Source organism: Semicossyphus pulcher, unplaced genomic scaffold (assembly GCF_022749685.1).
Source record: "Semicossyphus pulcher isolate SPU_LCO1_2020_fin unplaced genomic scaffold, fSemPul1.0.p SCAF_14, whole genome shotgun sequence".
Classification (NCBI taxonomy): Eukaryota; Metazoa; Chordata; class Actinopteri; order Labriformes; family Labridae; genus Semicossyphus; species Semicossyphus pulcher.
This window is the reverse complement of record NW_027211648.1, coordinates 30,999,303-31,017,395: the sequence shown is the minus strand read 5'-3', so window position 1 is coordinate 31,017,395 and position 18,093 is coordinate 30,999,303.

Sequence of the window (18,093 nt, the reverse complement as noted above, 5' to 3'; positions counted from 1 at the left end):
CAACATGACTTGTCTGTCAAATCGAAACCTATCGATCAGCTGACTGTCTAGTTTTAATGCTCTTTCATTGATCATCCTGTAAACAAGACGTGCTGCCACGGTGGTTTACTTTTACCGTTTGTTTAACCTTGAATTTAAGTCTGACTTTCTAAACTTACACCTGCTCCATCCCAGGCGTAAAAAGATTCACCCGGGTGTAACACAAACAGGGCTTCAGTCTAACTGGTGCACAGGGAGTAATTTAAAGTCTGTCGTAACTTTCAGCTCTAAGTTGGACGTAACCTTACACCCAGGCGTACGCCCAGTTGGTGCACTCAGCTCCTGAAGGCCTCTGCCCTGCACCCAGGCAGTCCGACTGAGGATTCCCGCTCTATCCTTGTCCATCCGCCTGGCTGTTCATTACTAGGATCCTCAGCTTTATTTCTCAGCTCCAAGACCACTTGGCCCTGAATCCCTCCTTCAGATCCTCTTCAACTTACCTTACTGGTCTCTGACGAGCCTGCTGGGATGTCTGGATCCATCCCTTGAGCAGTGGGTTTCTGTACTCCCAACCCTGACAGTTCTTGGTTGCCTCCATTCTGTCCCTCTGCATCAATGGCAAATCATGTCGTGGCAGTTTTGTAATACAACCAATGGTGAACAAAATCAGTGGTTTGTTCTCGCGCCATCTTTCCATGTTTAAAAATTGGACTCCCACTTCCATTGACCCAGCACTCTGGATCAGACCTCATAGCTCCTCCCTCTGATCCGTCACCATCTTCATCTTTTATCAGCCTCCAATGTGATGTCCATCTCTGCCTCCGACACAGCTCTAACATCTTCTGTCATTAGACCCCCCTTCTGTTGTGGAAGTCCTCAGTCTGTTCTGCTTAGGGTACAATCAGCTCAGACATGATCTTCAAGGATTCAGGCCTTGGTAATGTTGGTGTAATGGTGCTTTTAGACAACCTACATATATGCCCTGTCATTATGTTGTCATGTAAGAACACCTTCAGTCAGCTGTGTCATTAATGGTCCTTAAACTTGATGTTTTCTCCACAGAGTTCAGCAGAGCTCAGAGGTTCCCAGTGATCAGTCAGCCCAGCAGCATCAAACAGACCTGGACTCCACATTCATGGTGTGTACAACACACTGTTTACTATGAACTACATTAACTACAGGTGAAATGCTAAACCATCAACTGATGGATCACATGTTGTGTTCTACCAGTTTATATTCATGTTCAGTGTCTGATTCTGTTCCAGCTGCTGGAGGAGAACATTGTCACATTTGTGAAGAACGAGCTGAAGAGAGTCCAGAGGGTTCTGAGTTCAGATTACCCAGCATGCTTAGAGAGTCAGAGGGAGGATGAGGAGGCGTTGGATGGTGAGGATGAGGAGCAGAGGAGCAGCAGAGATGCTTTACTGAAGATCACTCTGCACTTCCTGAGGAGAATAAATCAGGAGGAGCTGGCTGACCGTCTGCAGAGCAGTAAGAGGATTTGATCAGATTTAACATGATGGAAAGAAGAAGTGAAAGTTTACATTTCTAAACTTTGAAGTAAATATGATGCACACATCTATATCAGATCAGATCCTGTTTGTCATCCACTAATGAGCTTCATAAAACGGATGGGGGAGAAAAAGCTCTAAAGCCACTTAAATGTTGAGATTTTCTGCAGGACCCACTCTTTGATATCACTTGTTTTTGTTTCTTCAGGAACTGTTGCTCCAGTGTGCCGACATAAACTCAAGTCTAACCTGAAGCTGAAGTTCCAGTGTGTGTTTGAGGGGATCGCTAAAGCAGGAAACCCAACCCTTCTGAATCAGATCTACACAGAGCTCTACATCACAGAGGGAGGGACTGGAGAGGTCAATGATGAACATGAGGTCAGACAGATCGAATCAGCATCCAGGAAACCAGACAGACCAGAAACAACCATCAGACAAGAAGACATCTTTAAAGCCTCACCTGGAAGAGATGGACCAATCAGAACAGTGATGACAAAGGGAGTGGCTGGCATTGGGAAAACAGTCTTAACACAGAAGTTCACTCTGGACTGGGCTGAAGACAAAGCCAACCAGGACATACAGTTCATGTTTCCCTTCACCTTCAGAGAGCTGAATGTGCTGAAAGAGAAGAAGTTCAGCTTGGTGGAACTTGTTCATCACTTCTTCACTGAAACCAAAGAAGCAGGAATCTGCAGGTTTGAAGAGTTCCAGGTTGTGTTCATCTTTGACGGTCTGGATGAGTGTAGACTTCCTCTGGACTTCCACAACAATGAGATCCTGACTGATGTCACAGAGTCCACCTCAGTGGATGTGCTGCTGACAAACCTCATCAGGGGGAAACTGCTTCCCTCTGCTCGCCTCTGGATAACCACACGACCTGCAGCAGGCAATCAGATCCCTCCTGAGTTTGTTGACATGGTGACAGAGGTCAGAGGGTTCACTGACCCTCAGAAGGAGGAGTACTTCAGGAAGAGATTCAGAGTTGAGGAGCAGGCCAGCAGAATCATGTCCCACATCAAGACATCCCGAAGCCTCCACATCATGTGCCACATCCCAGTCTTCTGCTGGATCACTGCTACAGTTCTGGAGGATGTGTTGAAGACCAGAGAGGGAGGGGAGCTGCCCAAGACCCTGACTGAGATGTACATCCACTTCCTGGTGGTTCAGTCCAAACTGAAGAATGTGAAGTATGATGGAAGAGCTGAGACTGATCTACACTGGAATAGAAAGAGCAGGAAGATGATTGAGTCTCTGGGAAAACTGGCTTTTGAGCAGCTGCAGAAAGGAAACCTGATCTTCTATGAATCAGACCTGACAGAGTGTGGCATCGATATCAGAGCAGCCTCAGTGTACTCAGGAGTGTTCACACAGGTCTTTAAAGAGGAGAGAGGACTGTACCAGGACAAGGTGTTCTGCTTCGTCCATCTGAGCGTTCAAGAGTTTCTGGCTGCTCTTCATGTCCATCTGACATTCATCAACTCTGGTGTCAATCTGCTGTCAGAAGAACAAACAACTTCCCCGATCTCTAAAATCTTTAGAGACAAACGTAAACTGAAACTTCTCCATCAGAGTGCTGTGGACCAGGCCTTACAGAGTCCAAATGGACACCTGGACTTGTTCCTCCGCTTCCTCCTCGGTCTTTCATTAGAGACCAATCAGATTCTCCTCAGAGGTCTGCTGACACAGACAGGAAGTGGTTCACATACGACAATGAAAACAGTCAAGTACATCAACACAAAGATCAGTGAGAATCTGTCTGCAGAGAAAAGCATCAACCTGTTCCACTGTCTGAATGAACTGAATGATCGCTCTCTAGTGGAGCAGATCCAACAGTCCCTGAGATCAGGACGTCTCTCCACAGATAAACTGTCTCCTGCTCAGTGGTCAGCTCTGGTCTTCATCTTACTGTCATCAGAAAAAGATCTGGACGTGTTTGACCTGAAGAAGTACTCTGCTTCAGAGGAGGCTCTTCTGAGGCTGCTGCCAGTGGTCAAAGCCTCCAACAAAGCTCTGTATGTGCACACATCACTTTTCATGTTAAATGTAGTTTTACTTAATTCAGAAAAAATAACAACTATTGTTTGTGATTGTTTCCTTCTATGTACTGTTGATTCCTCTTCAGACTGAGTGGCTGTAATCTGTCAGAGAGAAGCTGTGAAGCTCTGTCCTCAGTTCTCAGCTCCCAGTCCTCTAGTCTTAGAGAGCTGGACCTGAGCAACAACAGCCTGCAGGATTCAGGAGTGAAGCTGCTGTCTGCTGGACAACAGACTCCGCACTGCCAACTGGAAACTCTCAGGTAAGGATTTAACTAGTTTTACAAGATTTCTTACGAAGCTTTAATTGACTTTTTATATTGCACCTGTATTTGGCTGACTTGAGATTCTTGGCAGGTTAAGTGGCTGTAATCTTTCAGAGAGAAGCTGTGAATCTCTGTCCTCAGTTCTCAGCTCCCAGTCCTCTAGTCTTAGAGAGATGGACCTGAGCAACAACAACCTGCAGGATTCAGGAGTGAAGCTGCTGTCTGCTGGACTACAGAGTCCGCACTGCCTCCTGGAAACTCTCAGGTTAGTGTGCAACTTTGTGAAAATGATGGTCTGAGGTCATATCTTCTATATATATCAATAATTAAATTTACCTTTTTTGAATCACTTCAGTTTAAATTGTTTTCTCATTGCCATATTAAAGCAGTAAAGCTCTGTTCTCAGCTCTCAGTCCTCTAGACTGAGGGAGCTAAAACTGAATAACACAATTTAAACTTTGAGGGTTTTTCAGTCCTTTTTAATGACATTGTAATTAAAATGGTTGTAATAGCATACTGAAGGGGTCAGCTGACAAAGGAGCTTGTCACCAGTATTGTGTTTATGTTCATGGCTCAGTAACATGACTTGGATATATAAATGCTGGTCTAAGACAGTCTGACTTATATTCGTCTGGACTCCATCATGAGTGGTCCAAAGAGAAGAATCCCCACGTCTACTATAATGAAGAATAGATGATGGTTGGAACATTTATAAACTAATAAATTAAGAGCCTTTCCTTCAAACTCAACAGTCCAGTACAGCAGCTGCATCACTGCTGATGACAAACAAACTGTGTGCTGATCTCTCGCTCCATCTTACCTTCACTCGTTACCAAAACCACTAATAACTTAAAATAGTTTCAGGTGAGGCAGCGAGTCGCACCCAACCATAATGGACCAACACACCATTTTGTGGTTGAGCACTTTGCCCTCACACCTGAAGGTGCTGACCCTCTTTCTCACAGCTTCATACTCTGAAAACTGACCCAATGTTCTCTGGAGGTCACAGAGAAACTGAGCCATCAGAACATTATCCACAGCAGAGGCCTTCATGACGGACCCTCTCCACCCATGCTTTCTCTTCACATCCTGTTCATGAAAGTCATAAAAATATTCTGTTGACTGCAGGGGATTAAGCGACTTGCTGAGTGACAAGAAGAGTAGAGGTGAAACAGTTTAAACTAAAGTTCTCAGTTTACTGGTATTACTGTGGCGGCTGTGGCTCAGTGGTAGAGTGGGTCGCCTCTTAAGCTGAAGGTCAGGGGTTCAATTCCTGACTGCTGCAGTCACATGTCGAAGTGTCCTTGGGCAAGACACTGAACCCCAAATTGAATGTGCATCGATCCTCATTGGAGACTGGCCTTTGCCATCAGTGTGTGAATGTGAAAGGGTGAATGTGACATGTAGTGTAAAAGCAGCTTTGAGTGGTCTTTTTTTCTGCTTTTATTTTGAAAGGTTCAGACTTTTAGTTTCAGTTAAGATGTTTAACTTTCCCATTTGTTGTCAGTCAAACAGTTAGCATTTAGCGATCAGCATTTAGCTTTCAGTAACCAGGTGAAAAACCTTTGAAATAGAAAGAGAGAAAAAATATATGTACACATGCGCTTATAAATACAGACAGAAACACTCCGCTTCAACCACTGCAAAACACACATTAAGCATCAGTGCCAGATTCAATTTATACAGAACATTTCTCAAATTAGAAGCAATTAAAGTTCATGCCCACTGCAGCTTTTTAAATCTGGAAGCCTTTAGCGTTATTTATAGTACATGTAACTATCCATATTAATCTTGTATTATCCTCTTCATCCGTCCTTTGTGACTCAAGGTGAGCCCAAACTCAACAATCAATCAATTAACAGTCCATCATCACCTGCAAACTTATAATTAGTTAATTAATGGCTTTAGGCTCCTGATCTCAGGGTTGCTACGAGGTTCTTGGTCATGGTGTACAGTGACTTTACCATTTCATACACACACATCACATGGATCAAGGTCTTTATAAATGAATGGTTTATTTAACTACTTCTAAACAGAATATTAATGAACAAATAAACAGGGACAATGAATACAACGATGAACAATAAGTGAATGACAACGGACCACACTGTAGAAAGCATCTGTGACTGGTTTCTTTGATGTTTTAGAATTAAATGGGATTTAATTACTAATGCATCGTTCAGCAGTTGAGAGTTTACAAGGGCACCAAGGAAGATTGTGAAGCAATTCAAAAGTAATTCTAATTTTAAAAGATTTTAGGTTTAATGTTAATGAATCCTAGTTAATTTAGCATCAATCACCAACACATGGGAGATGTAATTGTATCACCTGATGATCCTCTGATGGGTGTGGCAGCAGGCTCTCTTTTGGCGCTCGGGCCTTTTCAGGACGGCTTTTGTCCCTCGTGGCCGATTCGGCTTGAATCGGGTTTCTCCATCTCTCTCTCTCTCCGGCTCAGCAGGAAGCTGAATCATCTTCATCTTCACCCCCTTCCTCTCTCTTTTTGCCAGACGTCGTTCGGGAGTGTCTTTTGTGCAAAGTCTCCTTAAAGGTTGCTGGATTCAGCTTCTTCAACACGCTCAGTGCAGCACGGGATCAGCAGGGTGATACTGGTGGCGTTCTGCGGCCCAGTACACAATAAGGCCGTTCTTGATGGCTCAGGACTTCAGGAGAGGTTCAGGCTGCATGAGCTGACAGCAGAACCTGGGACAGGCCATGTGGCCTTCCTCTTACAGACTCTGCATGTGTCTGTTCCAGTGCTCAGAATACCTTGTAAAAAGACCTAAAGATCTAAAAAGTTGCGATTTTAACATAAGTGTCCTCCTGCCAGGTCCCAACATTAACTACGTCCTTCAGACGATAGATATTACGGGAGTCTATGACAGGAAGGGTGACTAGGAAGGCAACTTCCCGAAACTCAGGGCTGACATGTAGGACTGTGGCGCTTCCCAAGGAGAAAGCAAGGTGTGCTTGGACTGGGCTTATGGGTCCTGACAGGGCGTTGGTAAGAATACTGTCCACAAGACCAAGAGACACAAGGTAGGGAGGAATTCTCCCCATCGCTAGGCTATCTACTGATGAGGCAACTTCCCGTAGCATGTCGTTCATTAGCATGGTGACGATCTGAGTGTGAGCATAGTCTGTTTGGACTACCAATAGCAGTTTGTTCATGGTTTGCCTAGTTTGGTTGAGGGCAACGCTATGGGTATTGAGAACTAGAATGGTCCCTTTAAGTGTTTCACCTAAAGTCTGCAAATTGACTGTTTGCTTCTGCATGCTCTGCCTGATGGTAGGGATCTCTGCCTGGAGTTCTCCTATCTGCCTTTTAACCGTATTCAAACTAACTGCATTCACGGTTGAGGTTCCAATACTGAACAGAGATCCAACAAGGGCGGCTGCCGAGAGCAGACCTCCCACAAACCGCTTTGAGCGCCTGGGGAGACCACTCAGGTCTTCCTGCGTCACGGTAAATTTCTCTAGCTGCTGTAACATATGAGTGGTGTCGGTGGTGGCATGCATAATTGCGTCTCAGGACCAGGTGGCTCCTGTCCAACTAGTTTCTGCTGCGGTGATGATGTGTTTCCTGTATACCTCCATAGTGTTGAGACGGACAAACACTCTTTGGGATTGAGTCCGAAAGTTTGTGATTAACAACCCTGCCTGCTCTCTCAGTGCAATTCCGGCGGCTGGTCCTGGTAATATCATCTCTGGTTGTGTTGTTGCCGTAGTCAGGTACATGGCTAGGGTCAGCAGCCGCATCATTTTTCTGGCAACAAGACAGGGAAACGTAATTAGCACACCTGGCTGACCGGGTACCTATCAGTTGCTCATCGGTGCATGAACAACGCGAAGGCCTGGGCCTCGGAATCTAAAAAAAAAATTGTTTTTTTTGTTTTTGTTTGTTTTTTTGGGGGGTTTTTTCGATGCGGAGTGAAGATTTACACCAAGTGTATTCCTTTTGATCATTCTGGAATCCCTATCCTTTTATCAGGCCCTTCTCCTAGTCCGAACCTAGTGGGAGACCTCTTGGTCTCCACTGAGTCCCACAGGACTATGGTGTTTTTTAATCTGGTTTCGATGGACCCATTTTAAGGTGGCGTCTTTGTTGCCTTTGCTCATCCTGATTTGGTAAGCCACCGGCGAGAGTTTGTCCACGATTTCATATGGGCCGGCCCACCGAGGGAGAAACTTGCGAGAGATGACCCTTGTGGCTCTCTTTACGGCACCTATCGGCTGTGCGAACAAATAGTACCATACTTTATCCCCGACTTGGAACTCATGTTGAGAAGCTTTCTGGTCATAGTATGCCTTCCTGCCTTCTGCACTCTTTTCCAGCTGTTGCTGGGCAAATGCAAATGTGGCTCTCAAGTGAGCATGAAGGTCGGCCATGTACTGGTGGGTGGTGTAGTCGGTGGCTATGTTAGCTTCACCAGGTTGGTACAGCAGATGCAGTGGAAGGGTCATACAGTCATCATCTCGAATGGAGATATTCCGGTGGACTCGTGCTGAGTGGCTCTGATGGCCATGAGTACCAACGGAAGTTTCACATCCCAGTCTTTGTGATTGGCCTTCACAATTTTTTTTAGCATGTTACCCACCGTTCGGTTTGCCCGTTCTACCTGCCCTGAAGAGATGGGGTGGTAGCTGATGTGTAGTTGGGATTTGATTCCCAAGAGTTGCCAAAGTTTTTGTAAGACTTCGGCAGTGAAATGGGTCCCTCGGTCTGAGTTAACCCGAGCAGGTAACCCGTATCTTGAAAATACATGATTCACCAGCAGGCATGCTGTGGTTTCTGCTGTGTCGGTAGGTGCGGGTAAGCACTCTATCCACTTGGTAAAGGCGCATGTGACAGTGAGAAAATATTTATTTCCCCAAGTGGATCTGACCATTGGCCCCACCCAATCAATTTGGAGATCAGACCAGGGGAATGTGACTCCTTTTTGTTGGAGGGGTGCCCTGTGACTGGGATTTGATGGCTGGAATTGGCAACACACTAGACAGCCTTTGACATATGCCGTTACGTCTTCCCGCATGCGTGGCCAGTATGCCACTTGTTGTAATGCAGTGGATGTTGCTTTGACCCCATGGTGACCAGCACACGGTGCGTCATGGGCATATGTAAGCATAATCCCCCTTTGGCTACGTGGAACCACGAATTGCGGTGAAGTGCGATCCGCGGAGTCAGAAACAAGAAGGCCCTTGACGAGACTGAGCCTGTGCTTGATTGCCATCAGGTCTTTCAGATCCCGATCGGCACTCAAATCAGCCGGTAAGATTGAGTGTGCGTTGGCATCTTTAAGCCAAAGAATGACCTTAGACAGAGTCGGATCACCGGCCTGTTGTTCCATCAGATCGGATCCACGGAAAGCACGTATGCAGGCTAAGCTGCGGGAGGGTTGTAGCTGTGACGGTCTGCCTGTATTGGACACTGCATCTGCAGACGCCAGTAAGGCAGTTTGTTGGCGTGTGAGCACAAGGATTGATGGATCAGTGGGTTCGGGAAGCCATTCTTTCTGGAATTCCCAAGGTGTACCCTGAAGAGCGCCCTGTTTCGCCAGCATGTCGGTGAGGTCGTTGTACATTTTGTCCTGGCCGGGGACACGAGAATGACCTCGGACTTTCTTCCAATAGATGTTCATATTGTTTGCTGTGACCAAGTGGTCGCATGTCACGATCAGATCTCTATGTTTGACTGGTTTCTTACTGGACGTGAGGAACCCATTGCGTCTCCAATTTGCTAAGTGGCAGGTAAAACCAAGGCGAGCGTAGTTGGAGTCGGTACAGATGACAAGGTCAGTGACTTTGTGTTCCAGTGCTATGTTTACGGTGATCAGGACGCCGGCGAGTTCGGCGTATTGGGAAGTTCGGGCCCCCAGCCGAAACGGTCGGGGCTCGCATGGTTTATCTACAACCCACACAACTCCGACACCAGCTTGTAGCTGTGCTTGATGGTGGTAAGAACAACCATCTACATAGTGACCATGTCTCGGCAGGCGTTTTCGTCAAAGTAACGATGCCGAGTGGTTTCAGGTGGTGTTGAAACTTGCCTGATTGGGTCTGGAGGAGATTCAGCCGCTGAACAGTTCTGGCAGGCTGCCAAGTCTGTGCCTAAGGGCAGCTTCTGATTTTGCGCGTATCGAACCTGAACGTCATAGCTCTGTAAGGCCATGAGCCAGGCCGCGATGCGGGCGTTGGTCACAACGCCATCTCTGATGAGTTGACTGTTGAGGAATGTGACCAGTTGGTGGCAAGTATCAATGGTAACCTTCTGTCCACCAATGTAGTTGGAAAAGTGTTTGATTGCCCAAATTGTGGACAACAAAGCTTTCTCACAGTCTGAATATTTAAGTTCGGGGCCAAGGAGAGTTTTGCTTGCGTATGCCACCACACGCTTATCTTGGTCGTACATTTGGTACAAACCCGCACTTAAACAGTGGTCTGAGAAGCCTGCTTCGAGGAAGAACTCCTTGTCTTTGTACGGGTGGGCGAGACAAGGGGCCGAACACAACAGCTGTTTGAGTCTTTGCATGGCTTCCTCTTGGCTCTCACCCCAGACAAAGGCTGTGTCCTTTTTCAGGAGCTCAGTTAAAGGTCGTGCCACGTCGGCGTAGTGTTCAATGAACTGCCGGGAGTAATTGCATCCAAGGAAGCTGCGATGCTTGGAAAGGTCGTGGTGGCTGGAATACTCTGTATTCCCTGGACACGACTGGACTGGGGTTCTATGCCATTCGGTCCGATCAACAACCCTACATAGTTGACCTTTTTGCGACACCATTGGCCCTTAAGAAGGGAGATCTTGGCTCTTGCCGCTGTAAGCTGTTGCAGGACGTGGTTGACTTCTGCCAGGTGAGCTTCCAGTGAGGAATTTCTCATCAGGATGTCATCCACATAGATAAGGCTACCTGCGACCTTGCGTCAGGACATGCTTTATTCAAAAATATGTTGAATTCAGCAGGTGAATTTGCGTAGCCAAACGGACACCTGGTAAATGTGTATTGTTTGTTATTAAAGTTGATGGCATGAGTGGAGTGGCCTCCAAGGACAGCCCGAGCCTCAAGAACTCCCACAAGGGTTGAAAGAAGGCATGAGGGTGTGTTAACCTCTGCCCTGGCTGAATGTTAAGCCTGATTGGAATGTTTTTCATCAGAGGAGGGGCTACGATTTCGTCCTCATTTATAACTCCACAAGTGTCTGGAATTGTCTGGCTGGACTTCATATTTTCGGAATTGGGTGTACCCTCACTAGGCTTGGGCCCTGTGAGAGACCACAGGACGCGGTTCACCATGTCGACTTGAACCGCCAGTTGGACAAGTACATCGGTGCCCAGGAACACAGCGTGACGCAAATCTGGGACAACCAAAAAAAAGTGGACCAAGGATCGGTGGTTCCACTGAAGACGTAGGGCACACATGCCCATGGCTGTGACAACCGTTGGCGGATCGGTGTTCAAAGGAAATCGCCAAGACTTGGTAACCAACTCAAGGTCAGGTTGGCTACGCTGAAGGGTTAGGAAAATAGTCAGTCCAATTGCCGACTTGTTGGCCCACAGAGCAAGAACTGCGTCGTTCATCAATGTGTTTTGAAGCACTACTCCCCCCTTAATGAGGGGATGGTATCGCTCCTCATTTGCCCATGGCTGAAAGAAGCAGAGGAAAGTGTCGCTTTCCTGGAGGAGGTGAGCTGGGGATTTCTCTGATTCGTCACATTTTGTCCCCCCTTGCTCTAGTTCGTGCATTGGTTGCGGACCTTGTTCGTCCTGGATGAGTTGGGGCTCGAGATCGGCCAGGTTAAACGCATAGCATTGCGCTATTGCTTGGTTCGGCATTACGGCAGGTAGGGGCTGACGTACCTGTGCCCATATTTTGAGTCGCTTATAGTCGATTAGTGGCTCAAAACGCCTGAGTAAGTCTTGGCCTATGAGAAGAGGGACAGACTCGACCGGAGACACGTAAACGGGGTGGACCAACTGCATTGACCCAATCGTCCAGTGCAGGAGAGCTACTGAGTTCAAGGAGGTGCTTACTAGTGAGAAAGCTTGTACGTTCACGGTACAGTGTTGCAAATGAAGGGTCCGTCCCGTTTTTTGGATCATGTCCTTAAGTTGGTTGAACAACTGTTGAGACATGACTGTAATATCGGCAGCTGTATCGACAAGCGCCTCATAGCCCAGCACCCGTTCGAGAGTGGTAGCCAAATAGAACTTGCGAGCCACACCCTTTGCGGTGAGTTCGCCCAGGAGCTGCTGAAATGGTCGTATGTTATGACTGGCGGCGGCGTCGGCGGTTGTCGGGGGCACGTTAGGATCTAAACGGACGACCAGTACGGCGTTGTCGGGTACAGGTGGTTCATTACCGAGCGACGTCGGGTTCTGATCTTTGCTGCTTTGGCTAGACATTGAGTCCTTGGGAATTGGTGTCGGAATTGGAGGGTGTTCTGGTTGATTGGACTGCGGGGTTAAGAGGGGCGCTGTTAGTTTAACCCTTGTCGGGGGTTTGGTGGCTGCGTTGTCTCCCGGGTCCACGCCTAGTCATAAGGACGATTCGGGTTTACTGTGGTTAGACCAGTTTTGGATCACTGCTAAGATATCCTCGGCTAAGGTGTTTTTCGCATCTACGGGGCCATTAGCTCCGATCGGTTCGGCCAATGGTTTTTGCCAAGGTTTTGTGTTGTGACTATCGTGTCTGGTTGGCCTTGAGCGGGAGTCGGTTTGTCCGAAGTGTTCCGTGTGGTCGCGGTGAGAATTTTTGTTTTGGTCCGACCATGGGCACGGTCTTTCGCTATAGCCCTGCTTGTGATGTCGAGGTTGGCCATTTTGAAAAGAGCGCGCCCGGTTTGGTGTAGGAGCGGGGTGTCTCCTGTGGCTTTGGTCACTACTTGGGCCACCCTTATGGTCTCCCTCAAGCTCCATCGTTGGGCCATAGGACACCTGGAAAACCGTGGGGTCCGAGCCCTTGTGAGGGGGTGTTTTTTGCTTAGCAAAACCTTTGGCAGCCAGTTCGCGCAACTGTGAACTGCTCAATGTGTTGGGGCAGGCTGCGACGCCGAAATGATGGCTAGTGGTTGGATAGAGGTTTTCCACAAACAGTGCTTTAAAGTTTGGGTCTTCCTCCATGTTAGGTTCGTTCTTGGCCCCATAATAGGCTTTGCGAAGCCGGTAGTAGTACAACTGTGGATGCTCTTGTCTCCCTTGTTTTACAGCCAAGGCCGCTGTCAGGCCGGTGGTTACCTCAAGATAAGCAAACTCGCGGATCATGGCTTGGCATAGCGCGGGATAGTCGCTTCAAACATGGGCTGGCTGCCGCTCGATTAACTCACTGACCTCACGGCTCGAGGTCACCTTGATGAGGTATCTCTTATCCTCCACTGTTGCCTGTGGGGACCTTCCCAAGTAATAGTCAATGTCTTTGAGGTACGCGGCGGTCTCATGGGTACCATCAGGTTTTGGCTCGAACCTTGGAAGGTTACGGGAAATTTTGTCAAACTCCCTTGTAGGTATACCTTGTGGAGCAGCGCCAAGATCTGGTGCTGCTACTTGCGGAGCAGGGCTCAAAGATGGCGCTGCTGCCTGTGGAGCAGCGTAAGGATGCAGCGCTGCTGCCTGCGGAGCAGGGCTCAAAGCTGACGCTGCTGCCTGTGGAGCAGCATAAGGATGCGGCGCTGCTGCTTGCGGAGCAGGGCTCAAAGATGACGCTTCTGCTTGCGGAGCAGCGTAAGGATACGGCACTGTTGCTTGCGGAACAGTCGCTTAGCCGCAATTCGGCGTGATCCCGCTGTGTTCCTACGTCGATTAACTGTTCTTCTAAGTCGGTTACACGTGCTTCCGCCTGACCGTGCTGTATTTCTGAATCGGTTAACTTTTGGTTAACCTGTGCGTTTTTCTGCTGCTCAGTTTGCCACTTACCTGTCATCTGATCAAAATCATGGTCGCTTCATTTTAACTGGGCCAGTAAATTAAAAACCATACACCCTAAGGTTCTAGCTAGGGCCTTGTCAATGGTAACTGTGGTAACCAATGGTATTTATTTCATGCATTAGTGCTCACTACTCATGAGGGGGCGCTTATTCTCTTTACACTAGACTGACAGGTAACACAGTCACGTGACCGCAGGCAGAATGGGATGGCACGAACAGTAAACACAGTAGACCTCTATTTTGCAGTGAACCAGAATGCACAACAAAGGGGATTTTGGGCATCAGAAAAACTCAAACAGCGTAAAATAGGAACCGAGCAAGAATGGTACGATTAACGGCGCTAATGTAGCATTTAACACATAAGGGAAAGCTTAAACTGGGTTTATCTTAGCGGCTACAGTTAGCGGCTAACGGCTAAAGCTAATTAGCAAAACATATGCTACCTCCGTGGCAGCAAAAGGGGGGCTCGCGATCAATACACTCCGGAAGGGCCTCCGGTTAGTGGCTAACAGCTAAAGCTAATTAGCACAAACAAATGCTGCTTTTGTAGCAGCAGGGGGAGCTCGCGATCAATAAGTTCCGGAAGGGCCTCCGGTTAGGGGCTAACAGTTAAAGCTAATTAGCACAAACAAATGCTGCTTTCGTAGCAGCAGGGGGAGCTCGTGATCAATAAGTTCCGGAAGGGCCTCCGGTTAGCGGCTAACAGCTAAAACTAATTAGCACAAACAAATGCTGCTTTTGTAGCAGCAGGGGGAGCTCGCGATCAATAAGTTCCGGAAGGGCCTCCGGTTAGCGGCTAACAGCTAATGCTAATTAGCACAAACAAATGTTGCTTTCGTAGCAGCAGGGGGAGCTCGCTGTGGGTAAACTCCGGAACTGCCTCCTCGGCGGGAGATCGATCAGTTTCCGGGGGTGACACCCACAATTCAAAAATGGCGATCCTGTCAAAGTTCAGGACCGCCCAAGCCTTGAACAGCTTGTGTGTGTATGAGGCTTTACCACGGCCGCTAACAGCATAGCTTTACCTTTGCCTACACAGGCGCTCAACACCTTGCTGGTGTTAGCGTGAACGAGACAGTATGCAACACCACACCCAACTCAAATGTACAGTGACTAAGTCTCACTTCCTTTCTGTCGCAGTTTAAACGTGCGCAGAGAATAAATCCCCCAGCCGTGTTGGGACGACTTGCAAAGAAACTAGTTAGCTATGCTAGTGCTTTAGCATTGCGGTAAGCGGTTGAGCGTTTGTCCGCACGTCCAGACACTTCGTGGTACGAGGGTAAAACAACTCTTAGGCCTGTTAACAGGTTACAGTGCAGGGGACTCCTAACACTGACAATGCATGCAAAATCACACAGTGATCACTTCGATAAGTTATCCAAAGTGAATAAACAATCAACAGCTTGGTGACTTGTAATCTTGTCAGGCAGGACAATCAATTAGTTCAACTTAATTTTGGCGTGACTAACTAAATATTATGAGTCGCTGGCTCTTAACAGCGGACTTTTGTTATTGCTCGCAGCTGATCGTGACGTAGCTCCAGCTGACTCTGTTTGTTTCGTTACTATGGTAACAGCTCAGCACTCAGTCTCACCATGTGATGCGCAACACAGCTCCTGAAGTCGCTCTGATTGTTAAATAAAAGTGATCTTTTGTGTGTATGAAGTATAAAAGCTTGTGAATGCGGCCTCACACGGGGCACCAAAATACTGTAGCGTAAATCGGTCGATTAATTGTTTAATAATTAATTAAACTCGTCATAGAATGCCTGCACTCTATATTGACGAGAAGTTAACTTTAAAGTTAATTAAAAGACTTAACCTATCATAGGTATTTAACGGGGCACCACCCAATTTTGACAAAACAGGGAAAATATATAATGAATTACCTAATTATTTTAATTCAGTCTCATAATCTGAAGGTGGCTACAGTTTAGAATTGAGTTCGTTTCGCGGTGTACAGAGGCTTAGTACTTCACACACACAAAGACACTTGAATCAGTACTTTATAAATGAAGAATTTATTGACTAATACTACTAAACATACATGAGATAACTAAATATGGTGATGAACGTGAAATGATTAATAATAATAATATAATAATACATTTTATTTATAAGTGCCTTTCAGGACACTCAAGGTCGCTGTACAAAAAACACAAACAAGAGTAAAAACACCAACAAGGGTAAAACAGACCAGATAAAATACATTAGGAGTGGGTGAGGGACAGTGCTTAGAGTTGGGGAGAGTAGGTGAGGCGGAACAGATGGGTTTTGAGATTTGATTTAAAGATCGGGAGGGTGGTGCAGTTTCGGAGGTCGGGTGGGAGGGAATTCCAGAGCTGGGGAGCAGAGCGGCTGAAAGCTCTAGCCCCCATGGTGCTGAGGCGGGCAGGGGGTACGGTGAGGTGGATGGAGGAGGAAGACCGGAGGGTGTGGGATGGAGTGGCAATGTGCAGGAGGTCTGAGAGGTAAGGAGGGGCGAGGTTGTGAATAGATTTGAAAGTATACAGAAGGATTTTGTAGGTGATCCGTTGGGTGATTGGGAGCCAGTGGAGTTGCTGTAGGATGGGGGTGATGTGGTGGGAAGAAGGTGTTCTGGTGATGATCCGGGCGGCAGAGTTCTGGACAAGCTGAAGTTTATGGAGGGCTTTCTGGGGGAGGCCAAAGAGAAGGGAGTTGCAGTAGTCAAGGCGGGAGGTGACGAGGCTGTGGACAAGAATAGCAGAGGTGTGGGGAGTGAGGGAGGGGCGGAGACGGTTGATATTACGTAAGTGAAAGTAAGCGGACCGGGTGACGTTATTGATGTGTGATTGGAAAGATAGAGTACTGTCGAGGATGACACCCAGACTCTTAACCTGAGGGGAGGGGGAAACAGGGGTGTCGTCAATGGAGAGTGAGAAACTGTCAACTTTAGATAAGGTGGATTTGGTGCCGATAAGAAGGATTTCGGTTTTATTGCTGTTTAATTTTAGAAAGTTTGAGGTGAACCAGGATTTTATTTCAGAAAGGCAGGAGGAGAGGGAGGGGGGTGGGAGTGTGGAATTCGGTTTGCAGGAGAGGTAGAGCTGGGTGTCATCCGCAAAGCAGTGGAAACGGATGTTAAATTTGCGGAGGATATGGCCAAGGGGGAGGAGGTAAGTGATGAAGAGGAGGGGCCCCAGGACAGAGCCCTGGGGCACACCTGTAGTGACTGGGGAGGGGACGGATGTGAAGGACTTGAGCTGAATGAACTGGGTGTGGCCTGTGAATAACAGGATGAATAAGATGAAAGATGGATTAAAACCTGTTCAAAGGAGTGAAGTGTAGCAGCTGAGATATTAGGAGGTATATCGGCCAAAACCTTATACTAACCTTCCTAACAAATCTGTGACTAAAGCATCAACCCCAATATACAGTAAAACCAAAGTTAGACCTACTCGGAGGGTGAGGAGGGTCAACTGCGTTGCAGATGAGGCGTGTGGAGAGCATGAGGTCGGAGTGGTTCGAAGCATCTGATGCCGGGCTTGTACCCGGGTTCCCTCGGAGCGGCGCCGCAAGGCCGGTTCGGTCTCTCTAGATGATGACCTGCCGGTCAGTCCTGCGTTGCAGCCTGAGCCGGATGGAGGCTGAATGCGTCTTCTGGGTTCGGGACTGAGATTCTGTCCGAGCACCGGGGCTTGAGCACCGGGAGAACTAGAGTCTGTATTTTGAGCAGTCAGATCTAATGCTGGAGCAATGTTGACATGCGAGGTCTTCAGCACGGCAGAGTGCACGCAGGTTCTGGGCCTACTCGCGGGCAAAACTTAAAAAGGGGAAAGGGAAGAAGTTACGGGGGAAGGGGGAGGCGGAGGCGCTCGTCAGCGGCCGGGACGCAGGGTGTAGCACAAGAGGGGAAGAAGCAAGAGGAGGAGAGAAGTTGTCACCTCTCATTTAAAGGGTCTCCCCTCCCCGGGGGGGGGGGCGTCCGGGCACCGGCGCGAGTTTGACCACTCCTCATATCCGAGACTTTCTCTACTTATTAAACTACTTATTTTTACCCCAAAGTAGTTATCCTTATCCATCTAACCTCCCCACTTGTAAGACCTCTGGATTCTCAGCTGCACATACAACTCCAAACACCACTGGATGAAAATACACAGAATGAGGTTACATGACAGATTCCTGAGGATAAGAGTACAAGTTACTGATGAATGTCCAGCTCAACACATAGCAACCTTCCACACTTTTTATGCATTTCTGTGTGAATGTGACACCTGGATCTATATAGATATATATATACATATAGACCTCGGCATCTCCTGGTCACACGCTATAGTATGTAACAGGCACATTTAGAACCATTCAGCTCAGTGCAATGTATGCAGTGTAACCCTAACCGTAGTGGCGTTAACACAGTTTTCAAGTAGTGCTC